The 13,294-nt window shown below is 44.3% G+C and overlaps 1 protein-coding gene across 3 annotated transcripts in view; it reads right to left on the bottom strand.

The window, feature by feature from the left end:
- The window catches only part of DENND1A (DENN domain containing 1A), a 1,620,172-nt gene that overhangs the window by 1,499,405 nt on the left and 107,473 nt on the right, over positions 1-13,294 (bottom strand). The gene's annotated exons all lie outside the window — the stretch shown is intronic.

Below are 13,294 nucleotides of genomic sequence, written 5' to 3'. Positions count from 1 at the left end.
CTGCGCCTCTAGGATTGTATGTTTAAACAATGTCCATGCCTGTTGAATACTTTTAACCTTTGCAGCTGCACCTTTCAGTTTTTTTCTATTTTCCTCATTTTATCAAAGTTTCCCTTTTGAAAGTTTAGTGTTAGAGCTGCAGATTTACTTATTGTCCCTCTTCCAGTTATTAGTTTAAATTTGATCATGTTATGATCACTGTTGCCAAGTGGCCCCACCACCGTTGCCTCTCTCACCAAATTCTGCATTCCACTAAGAATTAAATCTAAAATAGCTCCCTCTCTTGTTGGTTCCTGAACCAATTGCTCTATGAAGCAGTCATTTATTACATCCAGGAACTTTATGTCTCTAGCAAGTCCTGATGTTACATTTACCCAGTCAATATTGGGGTAATTGAAATCTCCCATTATTATTGATCTGCCAAATTGGTTTGCTTCCCTGATTTCTCTTAGCATTTCATCATCTGTCTGACCTTTTTGTCCAAGTGGACGGTAGTATACTCCTATCACTATACTCTTACCCAACACACATGGGATTTCTACCCATATAGATTCTACTGAGCATTTAGTCTCTTGTATGATCTGTATCCTGTTGGATATAAAGTGCCACACCCCCACCAAGTTGATCCTATTGTTGCGATATAATTTGTACCCTGATATAGCACTGTCCCATTGGTTATCCTCCTTCCACCAAGTCTCTGTGATGCCAATTATGTCAATCTCATCATTTGCTTCTATACACTCTAACTCTCCCATCTTACTTCTTAGACTTCTGGCATTGGCATACAGACATTTAAAAATGTGTTTTCTGTTGTCTTAACAACCTGCTTTTCAGTTGTTAGGGATAATTTGGAAATCATTAGCTTCAGTGATTTTTTACATATAGGCACATGGACTATGTTTGCTTTTAATGGAACCCTTGAGGGGAGGAGGTACAGAGGAGATATGATACAGACCTTCAGTTACCTAAAAGGTTTCATTGATGTATGGACTTTGAACCTTTTCTGTTGGAAATCAAATAGAACTAGGGGTCACGAAATGAAACTCCAAGGGGGGGGAGGGTGCGACTTAGGACCAATGTCAGGAAATATTTCTTCATAGAGAGGGTGGCAGAGGCTTGGAATGTCCTTCCAGAGGAGGTGGTGAAAATTGAAAACAGTCAAAGAATTCAAATGGACATGGGATAAACACTGTGGATCTCTAAAGGCTAGAGGATGGAAATGAAATAAGCGTACAGGTGGGTAACTTGCTTGTATGGAGGTTGCTACCCTTAGCAGAAGGCATGGGGATTACTACCCTTAACCAATATGCTTTGTTGCTTTTAATGCTATTGCAAAATTGCTCCCCGCTTAGATGGCAAGGGGAAAAGAGGAACTGGATTCAAACGACAACAGAGGGCCCCGACTTCCATGGTCTGGGATACTGATATGCAGACATAAGGAAAACAGATACGTAGATATAAGGGAAAAAGCACAGGACTGCTTCTACAGCCAAGACCTAAAGGAAATTAAGAAAGTGTGTACGGGGGTAGCTTGCTGGTGTTGATACTTTTGATGCAACTCCAACATTGCTCTCTGCTTTAACAGCAGGGGAAAAGGGGATTTAGATTCAGATAGCAACCAATGAGGGTCCCAACGTTTACGGTCTGGGGAACTAATAAGCATGGGGGTAACTTGCACAGCGCAGCAGTTACTACAATTTAACAGAAGCCATGAGATTACTACCCTTAACCAATAAGCCTTGATGCTTTTTATGCAACTTGCTTTCTGCTTCAAAGGAAGAGGGTGGGTGATGGAGGGAAAGAGGAATTTGAATTCAGAGACAACCAACACAAGCTATGACTTTTTATAGTCAGGGGTACTGATGGATAGACATTAAGGAAAAATCACAGGACTGAGTCTACAGCCAAATCCATAAGCAAAGCGTCAAGCAGCACTGATTGATACATAGGGGGGATAACTGCACTGTGCAACAGATACTACCATGGGAAGCTTGCTGAGCAGACTGGATGCACCATTGGTTCTTTTCTTCAATCATTTCGATGTTTCTATGAACCATATATACATTTTCCTTATTTATTTCCCTAACAAAATCTGAACTACAAATCAATGGTTTCAATCATGCAAAACCACGACTGGTCATTTGACCTGGGGTGGCAACCCCAACTGAACCTATTCCATTATTACCTATTCGCTCAGACTTTGCCTTAATCATAGTAATTAATATCCCTACCTCATAAGGGCAATTCTTCAACGCTATAAGCACATTGACTGGCATATTGTTAACTATATTTAAACCCCTGCTTCTTTTCTTTGATCCAAGTTATATTACTCCTTTGTTTTATTGTAACTGCATTCCTTAGCCTTCTCTTGTTTAATGTTTTTTACTACCATTACTATTATTTTATTATTATTACTTAGATCAATGTTATTTATTGCCTTTTTTGTTCCCTATCTACTTGTTAATTGTAAACCGACATGATGCGATATTTATCGCGAATGCCGGTATAGAAAAACTTAAAATAAATAAATAAATAAATAAATATACGTATAGATAGATAGATGTCTGTCTACACACAAACACACACACACCCCCATTATAACATCCCAGTCCAATACAGATTTGGCTTCTTCATATCAAAGCATAGAAAACACATGTTTTACAAAATAAAAGTAGAAAAACATTTCAGAATGAGATGTAATAATCCAATACTGTTAAAATTACAGCATTAATTTTGCATATTGCTGTTTTTAGTACTGAAGTTTCTCTGGTCACCAATGAAGAAACAATCATTAAGAAAATATCTTTTAGGATTCTACCACAATGTCATACTCTGCTCTGGACATCATTAAAATGTAAAACTAATGAGGATTCAGCTGGGAAAAAAAAAACCACTACTGAAATGTAACCCATTTTCAGGCAAAACTTCTAACACTGCAAACAGAAGGAAAACCTCTCTGATGTGTTTTATCGCTTCTCAAGTTTTCTTTTGGTTAAAAAACTAAGCTTTTTAAACTAAAAAAATGCAAAGAAGTTTTAACATTGTAATTAAAATGAAACTAGAATGAGGATATTAGGGTTTTCAAAATGAGAAATAAAAATAAAACCTATTAAAGTTTAAAAACTGAAAAATTCTCCATATCCAGTCCAACTTTCTCATGATAGATTTATTGGCTAATAAAGAGCATCCATCATCAACAAGCCAGTGCAAAGAGTACATATCAAATGTCTTGGTGACTATATTATTTTATGTAGAAGTCATACTATTCCTATGGCATCAAAAACAATCTTAATGAAAAAAGTCCATAAAAGTGCAAATGAAACTATTGTATAAGAAAAAATGTTGCATGCAGAGACTAATAAATATCACATAGTCACACAATGGATTGTTAACAGAAAAATCTTTAAATTTAATAAAACTGAATCATCATAACACCCTGCGGATGCTGCACTTAATGTTGAATTCAATATTTTCACTGCTAAGTGTCATAAACAATCATCAGTCCTTTGGTGGCAATTCCTTTTAACAAATTAATTTTTTAAATTTTTTAAATGCTTATAAAAATATTATTCTTACCCAGACAAATGCTTAGCAAACCCAAGCCCTGCACCTAAACATTTTTGACTGGCAGCTTCGTCTGCTATTCACTTTAATTGCAATAATGTAGTTTCTGCATGGGGTTCTGATTTACCTAAATTTTCAATGGCGGGAGTGATAAGAAGGTAAAAACAAATTCCAGGCAACCTAATTTGGTTAGTGTGATGAGACATACAGAGGCTGATATTTAGCGGCCAACACTTAACCGGATAAGTATATAGCTGGCTAAGTAGATAGCCAGATATCTTGGGGGTGTGCACTGGGAAGAATGAGGCAGGGCAAATTATCTGGTAATCTTAACTACATCATTGGAGAGGATACTAGTTGAGTGTATTAATTTTTATTTTTTTTATCAAAGGCTGTGTTACTGACATATCGAGAGGCTAATGCTTTACTGATGCTTACTGATTCTACTGTTTGCATGTTTTTTCATTATTAGATTTTATTGTTCATTCTATATAATTTTAATTTCTACTGATTTTTATTTGTTTCATTATTTTATATTGTATGTTTTCTGATTTATTTTATTGAAATTGTGAACCAGTATAATTGATTACAGAATATCGGTATACAAAATAATACAAATAAATAAATAAATGCCTATATTCAGCTGAATCCGGTTAAGACATGGGATACTAGAGGGCGTTCTGAAAAGTAACAAAGAAGTTCACTGTTCTTGATCAGAAGGAATGACTAAGCATCACTAGGATGTGGCCTACTTATACCTAATTACCCATCTAAAAACATGGCACCTACCTGAGCTCAAGAAGAGGGGTCACGAGAATGGAGGTCAGGTCTGAGGAGAGGAGCTACCACTAGGCAGTAAAAGAAGAGAAGCTGGAAAGAGAGAGAAGCTAAGGGAACTGAATCAGGAAAGGGGTGGAAAAAGAACAAAAGGTTAACACTAAAATAAAGCAAAATTTGCAAAAACAAAAACCCCAAAATACTAGCCAGAACTAAAGGAGCCTGCTTTCTGGGATGCAGACATATATCTGTAGTCTGCACGTAAGCATGTGCATGACTCCTTAAAGTCTTTACTAGATGGATCTAGACTAGAACATGGGGTTAGGAGAGCAATGTATCATTTTACTACAGCACCTCTTATAAGACTGGCTGAATGGTGAGCTTCTCTCCTCAAAGGCAGGCAGAGCAGGAATTTCATGTGGTACTTTTTAGACTTAAAGAGAGAAGCACTGTTGAATTTTGAGTGATTTTTCTCCAGTCCCCTATCCCTTGGTGGGCTAGGTCTCACGACCTAGTATCCCAGGATAGGAAGGAAGCATTTCACCTCCCTGGTCCACAACCTGGCTGGAAAGGTGGCCTCAATTTTTGCAGTCTGATGAAGATTTTACGAGTTTTACTTTTTGATGTTTTATGGATCTCCTGGTCTTTTCTCAAGGAGAGAAAATTCCCCACTTCTGGGAAGGATTACTATGAGAGAAACTTTTCTGATCCATCTCACAGTCAGTGGACAGAGGTGACTCTGGTTTGGATGACTATTTTTTGTGAAGACTTTCATTTATTTTACAGAGGGTTTGTTGTCACCTTTCCTGCCAAAGAATGTGGAAAGGAAAAGCTTATTTTCCCAGCTGCCCTGGACTTTTCATCCTGGTGTTCTTAAGTTACCATTTAGAGAAAAGTGAAAGTAAGAAGATTTGATCATCTAGAAACACCCACCAGTGTCTCTACCCCAAGAAGATAAAAGAGAGGATTGGAAGTTTGGAGAATCTTAATTTCAGCTGGGCCTCAGGAATTGTTTGGAAAGGGATTCCACTACACCTAAAAGAGTACTGGCCCACATGGGATATTTACCATTCCAAGCCCTGGAGAGTGAGACTATTTCAGGACACCAATACTTAGGGACACTTTCACAGATAGAGATATTTGGAGAACAACTTTGGAACATGGATGTTATCAGAATTAAATGTGTACAGTTCCAAATGATTTCCACTGAATATCTACAGTAGTAAAGTTGTTTTGGTTTTTTGGGGGGTTTTTTAGTTGAACACCTACCTAAGCTTCCAGACTATGTGGCACCTAAATCCACCCACACTATACAGACTGAGTATAACACACACAGAAGAGGTTTACCCTCTATACCTTGGGGCATGAAGGTATATCCTCCCCCCAGAGAATTCATTCTCCGGGGCTCTGAGCAAGAACTTAGCCCCAGGACCAAGTGTGACCCCTGCCTTCCCAGATAATATCAGAAGAGGGGCTAACACATGGATCCAAACAAAATCCTCACCTCTGCCAAAATCTGCAGGTCCCCCTGATATGAACTGAAAATTTGCTGTATGCATAACAGCAAATATAAAAGGCATTATGGGAACCTACAGATAAAGCATCATAAGCTTCAGAAAATAAACTTTAAAAAGGCAAAATGAGTCAAAAAAAAAAAAGTTGTAAGGAAAAAAGGATTTTTTTTCCCTTTCTCCCACAAAGTTTGACTAGTACACAAGTTCTCTAAAATATTTACGGGAGGTAATAGTGAAAAAGTAGGCACCAACCAAAAGATTTTAGAAGACAGAAGAAATAAATGTTCCCCTTATTTATTTATACTTTTTCCTTAAGTCTATTTTTTGTGTGGGAGGCTGGCTCATTTTGTTTCTTTTTCCACGTCTCTGCTATCTCCTCCTCCAGTTTTCTTCCTCAGATAGCATCTATTCTTTTTTTCTCCTCTCCCTCCACGCAGCCTGTTTCTCTCTCTCCCAGCCCAGCCCCCCCCCCCCAAGCCATCTTCTCCCTCCACCCCATCCAATCAGCCTCCTCTCCTCAACTTGACAACTATGTGGCAAGATGTTGCACGACCTTGAGCAAAGGCATTTTCATTGGTAGTCCAGCAGCAAGTGCCGAGAGTCAAATTTTAGATATTTAAGATGCTTTCACACTAACAAGAGTTAAAGAAATGTTCCAAAAATTACTTCATTCATACGTAGTGTATAGAGTGGTCGGTTACCTAGTCCTTGAGAGCCCCTAACAAATAAGGATTTCAGAATAACCGTAATGGATATGGATATGCATGAAATAGATTTGCATACAAATCTCTCGTGCATATTCATTAGAAATATGCTAAAAACACAACCAGTTAGGGGCTCTCAAGGATCAGATTTGCTTTTCCCTCTCCCCATGTATATAGCACTGTGTCAAATAGCATCTGCCTGGGTTAAAAAGTACATTGTGATAAACCTGATTCCAAACACTTACTATATTGATAATCCATATTCCTGAAAAAAAATTACTTTCCTGTACCCAACAAAAAGAAGATACAAACAGATACACATTTTAAAACAAGATATAAACATGTCATGCATCAGTGGAGAATGAAAGGGTTGGCTTTGTATGGCTTACTTCATATGCAGTGACTATTGATCTTTAGTGGGGCTTATCTACCAGAGCTATATGCAATTCATGACCCCGAAGACTTGCTCCATTCTCCACCGGAGGTTATGAGAATGCTTGCAGTGTTGAATAGGAGAGTCAAGTGGCTCCAGGTTCAGGCCTTAGAGGTATCATGCCATCTGAGTTCAGCAGTAGAGGAAGTTTGGTGCCAAATAGGTTAGAAGTAAAGCCAGTGGGCTTCAGCAGAATGTAGCAGTTAACAAGAGTTCTCCATATATAGCAGGATGGATAGATGGTAGCTGTGAGACTGGAGGATAGCAAATGTTGCTTACCTGTAACAGGTGTTATCACAGGACAGCAGGATGTTTGTCCCCACATATGGGTGACATCACAGGATGGAGCCCAATCACGGAAAACGTCTGTCAAAGTTTCCAGAACTTTGAATGGTCCCTACTAGGCATGCTCAGCATGGCACTAACTCTGCAGCCAGCAGGAGTCCCCCTTCAGTCTTATTTGAAAGCTACAGGCAGTGCCGAAAAATAAAACAACAAAGCGTTACGAACCCAACACCACGGGGCAGCGGGCGGGTTTCATGAGGACTAACATCCTGCTGTCCTGCGAGAACACCTGTTACAGGTAAGCAACATTTGCTTTCTCATAGGACAAGCAGAATGGTAGTCCTTATATATGGGTGAGTACCGAGCTGAGATGTCTGAACATGTACCAAATGTACCCAAAGGCGTGCAACAGGCACAAAACTGGGGTGGAATTTGGTAGAGGGCATCCTGAACCACACCGGGCAGGCGGAAGGATGTTGGTACGTCACAATGTAAATAGATTACGAAGGACAGACTGGCCGAAGATGGAATCGTGTCTTCCGGCTTTGTCCAAGCAATAGTGGGCTACAAAGGTGTGGAGAGAACTCCAGGTGGCAGCCCTGCAAATGTCAGGAAGCGGCACCAATCGTAGGTGTGCTACTGAAGTTGCCATGGCCCTCACCGAGTGTGCTTTAACACGATCTTGAAATGGAATGCCCGCTTGCTGATAGCAAAAGGATATGCAGTCCGCCAACCAGGAGGAGAGAGTCTGCTTACCCACAAGCTTCCCTAACTTGTTAGGGTGGAAAGAGACAAACAGTTGAGTGCTTTCCCTGTGGGCAGCTGTACTGTCTAAGTAGAATGCTAGAGCCCGTTTACAGTCAAGGGTATGCACAGCCTGTTCTCCTGGATTGGAATGGGGCCTGGGAAAGAAGGTAGGTAGTATAATGGATTGATTAATGTGAAACTCCGATACTACCTCAGGCAAGAACATAGGGTGAGTGCGGAGTACCGAGTAAGATTTTCTCGTGGAAGGCTTTCGCGAAGCAATCAAGACACGGGAAACTGGATCTGAAAGGTTAAGCGGCTGAAGAATTAACCTTTCAACATCCATGCCGTCAGGGACAAGGCTTGAAGATTGGGATGGCGTAGGCTCCCGTCGTTTTGAGTGATCAGGAGCGGGTCCTTTCCCAAGGGAATGTGCCTGCAGATGGAGAGATCCTGAAGTATTGGAAACCACACTTGGCGAGGTTAGTGGTTAGAATGATTTGAGGATGCGGAACCTAGAAGGGCAATCCCTGGAGGAGATTGTTCTGATTTTTCCACCAGGCGAGGGACAGACGGAGTGAGTCGGTGATGTGGACAATGGTCGACAGAGGCTGAATAGCTTGAGTCCATTGAGACCTCAGAGTCCAGTGCATGAGCCTCATGGTCAAACGGGCCATTGGTGTGACATGGACTGAGAACGCCATATGTCCCAGGAGGACGAGAAATTGGCGTGCAGTCGCAGCGTGCTGAAACTGCAGTTGGTGAGCAAGAGACACGATAGTCAGTGCTCGTTGTCAAGGCAGGAAAGACTTTGCCTGTAAGGTGTCCAAGTCTGCCCCAATGAACGATAAGGTTTGAGATGGGACTAAGTAGGATTTGTCGTAATTGACGAGAAACCCTAACGAAATTAGAGTGTGTAAGGTTAGATTGAGGGACGACAGAGCAGCTTGCTGAGTGGGAGCCCTGATTAACCAGTCGTCCAGATAGGGGTAGACGTGAACACCTTGTGTCCTGAGGAATGCTGCGACGACTACGAGGCATTTTTGTAAAGACTCGTGGAGCAGACGCTAGGACGAATGGAAGCACTCTGTATTGATAGTTGCTTGAGGCCAACTAGGAATCTCAGGTATTTGCGATGAGCTGGACTTATCGCAATGTGAGTGTATGCGTCCTGGAGGTCCAGAGAGCAGAGCCAGTCTCCTCTTTGCAGAAGAGGTAGAAGCGAGCCCAAGGTGACCATCCTGAACTTTTCTCGCTGGAGGTACTTGTTGAGGGCCCGTAAATCTAGAATAGGACGGACACCTCCCGATTTTTTGGGATTAGGAAGTAACAGGAATAGAACCCTAGGCCTTGCTGAGAGTAAGGAACGGGTTCTATTGCTCTTGACTGGAGAAGGAGAGAGACCTCTTGATCCAGAAGAACAGAGTGGTCGGACATTCTCCACGTCTGCAGAGGTGGGGAGTCCGGTGGCAGGGCGAGAAAGTTCAGATGGTAACCCTGAGCAATGATTGCCAATACCCATTGGTCGGTTGTGATTGAATGCCACATGTTGTGAAAGTGGCACAGTCAATCTCCCACTGGTATGTGCGACAGAGGAATCTGGCTGCTGCTCTCCAAGTGGAAGTCAAAAACCGGAAGCAGGCCCCGGCTGGGGAGCTGTTTGTGGTTTTTGTTTTCGGGTTTGGCGAGACCGAGTTTTCTGATAAGGTCTCATAGCACGGGATCTGGCTGGTGGTGGGTAGGACTTTTGTGGACGGTAGAACGACTTCTTGGAGTCCTTTCTAAAGGGCTGCTTTGAAGAGAAGTCGGAAGGCATCGAAGAGAGCTCTTTTAGGGTCTCATGATGGTCTTTTAGTTCAGCCACCGTCCGTTGGATCTGTTCGCCAAACAGATTATCTCCTACACAGGGCAGGTTGGACAACCGGTCTTGCACTTCTGGGCGAAGGTCAGAAGACTTGAGCCAGGCCCACCAGCTCGCTGAAATAGCAGCTGCAGACACTCTGGTAGAGGTGTCAAAAATGTCATAAGATGTTCTGATCTCATGCTTGCCTGCCTCAAAACCTTTGCTTACAAGGGTTTGTAGTTGGTCTTGGAATAGCTGAGGCAGGGAGTCTGAGAAGTCCTGTATCTACTAAATATGGCTCTGTTATATTGGGTCATATAAAGCTGATAGGCAGCAATTCGGGAGATGAGCATGGCCCCTTGGAATACTCGGCGTCAAATGCTGTCCAGGAATTTTTGTTCCTTAACAGGAGGGGTAGATGAGTGAGGTTTTGACCTCTTTGCCCTCTTTTGTGCAGACTCTACCACGACCGAGTGGTGATCAAGCTGTGACTTTTGGAAACCTGGGGCTGACTGTACCTAAATAAGTAGTGTCAGCTTTTCTGTGTACTGGATTTTCCCAGTTCTTCTTGAGAAGATCAAGAAGAACCTGATGAACGGGAATAGAGGTTATTACCTTGGGGGCATCCAGGAATTGGAGCAACTCCATCATCTGGTGCCTATCATCCTGTTCTGAATGCAATTGAAAAAGAACCAATTCAGCCATTTCCTTCACAAAATTTATAAATGAGAAGTTCTCTGGAGGAGAACGCTTTCTACTCTCAGTGGGTGAAGGTGGTGAAGGTAAGTCATCGGTGTCTGATGAGGTATCATCACCCCAGGTATCATAAGGGTCAACACCCTTTCCTCTAGGACAGTGGTTCTCAACCGGTGTGTCGCGACACACCAGTGTGTCGCCAAGCTCCGGCAGGTGTGTCGCGGCTCCCGGTGTTCCACTGCCCCGCTTGTGCTTCCCTTCTCCCTAGGGGCGGGGCCGAAGAATGAAGAGACGCTGCGCGCCAACGCCAGCGGGGCCGAAGAATGAAGAGACGCTGCGCGCCAACGCCAGCGGGGCCGAAGAACGAAAAGACCTGCGCGCCGACGTCAGCAGGGCCGAAGAACGAAGAGACGCTGCGCGCCGCCGGCAGCTGAAGAGCAGAGAGACCTGCGCGTCACCAGCGGCGGGGCCGAAGAACGAAGAGACGCTGCGTGCCGCCGGCAGCTGAAGAGCAGAGAGACCTGCGCGTCACCAGCGGCGGGGCCGAAAAACAAAGAGATGCTGCGCGCCGCTGCCGGTGGCTGAAGAGCGCAGAGACCTGCACGTTGCCGGCGGCGGGGCCGAAGAACGAAGAGACACTGTGCGCCGCTGCTGGTGGCTGAAGAGCGGAGAGACCCTGCACACTGCGGGAGGCGGCTGGAGAGACGTTGCGTACCGCGGGAGGTCAGGCCATAGGTGGCTGAGAAGTGGAGGCCAAACAATGAGAAGAGGCTCCATGTGAGCTTGTGGTAGAATGGGTGCCTGGGTGCATGAGTGAGAGCTTGTGTGCGTGTGTGTGTGTGGTAGAATGGGTGCATGAGTGAGAGCTTGTGTGCGTGTGTGTGTGGTAGAATGGGTGCATGAGTGAGAGCTTGTGTGTGTGTGTGTGGTAGAATGGGTGCCTGGGTGCATGAGTGAGAGCTTGTGTGTGTGTGGTAGAATGGGTGCCTGGGTGCATGAGTGAGAGCTTGTGTGCGTGTGTGTGGTAGAATGGGTGCCTGGGTGCATGAGTGAGAGCTTGTGTGCGTGTGTGTGGTAGAATGGGTGCCTGGGTGCATGAGTGAGAGCTTGTGTGCGTGTGTGCGTGTGGTAGAATGGGTGCCTGGGAGCATGAGTGAGAGCTTGTGTGTGTGCGTGTGTGTGGTAGAATGGGTGCATGAGTGAGAGCTTGTGTGCGTGTGTGTGTGTGGTAGAATGGGTGCCTGGGAGCATGAGTGAGAGCTTGTGTGTGTGCGTGTGTGTGGTAGAATGGGTGCATGAGAGAGCTTGTGTGCGTGTGCGTGTGTGTGGTAGAATGGGTGCATGAGTGAGAGCTTGTGTGTGTGTGGTAGAATGGGTGCCTGGGAGCATGAGTGAGAGCGTGTGTGTGTGTGGTAGAATGGGTGCCTGGGTGCATGAGTGAGAGCTTGTGTGCATGTGTGTGTGTGGTAGAATGGGTGCCTGGGTGCATGAGTGAGAGCTTGTGTGTGTGTGTGGTAGAATGGGTGCCTGGGTGCATGAGTGAGAGCTTGTCTGCGTGTGCATGTGTGTATGTGGTAGAATGGGTGCCTGGGTGCATGAGTAAGAGCTTGTATGCGTGTGTGTGTGTGGTAGAATGGGTGCCTGGGTGCATGAGTGAGAGCTTGTGGGTGTGTGTGTGTGGTAGAATGGGTGCCTGGGTGCATCAGTAAGAGCTTGTGTGTGTGTGTTAGAATGGGTGCCTGGGTGCATGAGTGAGAGCTTGTGTGCCTGTGGTAGAATGGGTGCCTGGGTGCGTGAGTGAGAGCTTGTGTGTGTGTGGTAGAATGGGTGCATGAATGACAGCTTGTGTGCCTGTTGTAGAATGGGTGCATGAGTGAGAGCTTGTGTGATTGTGTGTGGTAGAATGGGTCCCTGGGTGCATGAGTAAGAGCTTGTGTGTGTGTGTGTGTGTGTGTGTTAGAATGGGTGCCTGGGTGCATGAGTGAGAGCTTGTGTGCCTGTGGTAGAATGGGTGCCTGGGTGCGTGAGTGGCAGCTTTATGTATGTGTGTGTTGGAATGCATGCCTGGGTGCGTGAGTGGCAGCTTTGTGTGTGTGTGTATGTTAGAATGGGTGCCTGATTGCATGAGTGAGAGCTTGTGTGCCTGTGGTAGAATGGGTGCCTGAGTGGTGAGTGGCAGCTTTGTGTGTGTGTGTGTGTTGGAATGCATGCCTGGGTGCGTGAGTGGCAGCTTTGTGTGTGTGTGTGTTAGAATGCATGCCTGGTTCCATGAGTGGCAGTGTGTGTGTGTATGTGGTAGAATGGGTGCTTGGGTGCATGAGTGAGAGCTTGTGTGTGTGGTACAATGGGTGCATAAGTGGCAGTGTGTGTGGTTGTAAGTGACAGAGTATGTGTGTGCTTGTATGTAAGTGACAGCATGTGTGTGATTGAGAGAGACTGGTCAGGGAGGTGACTGGTGTGTGTGTGTGAGAGACAGAGACTGGTCAGGGAGGTGACTGGTGTGTGTGTGTGAGGAAGAGATACTAGTTATGGAAGTTACTGGTCTGTGTGAGACAGAGACTGGTTGTGACTGGTTGTGGGCCCTAAGGAAGAGGACTGTGAAGACAGAGCTTCAGCAGCCACTGCTGCTTCTGGTGAGTGCTATTGGTCTGCAAGGGAAATGAGTAGGAGAGTTGCTGGAGAGGGTAAGTAAAGGCAGCTTTTTAAGTTTATTTTTCTTGATTGATTGCCA

The sequence above is a fragment of the Rhinatrema bivittatum genome, chromosome 8, assembly GCF_901001135.1.
Source record: "Rhinatrema bivittatum chromosome 8, aRhiBiv1.1, whole genome shotgun sequence".
NCBI classification, from domain to species: Eukaryota; Metazoa; Chordata; class Amphibia; order Gymnophiona; family Rhinatrematidae; genus Rhinatrema; species Rhinatrema bivittatum.
This window is presented reverse-complemented; position numbering and strand designations above follow the sequence as displayed.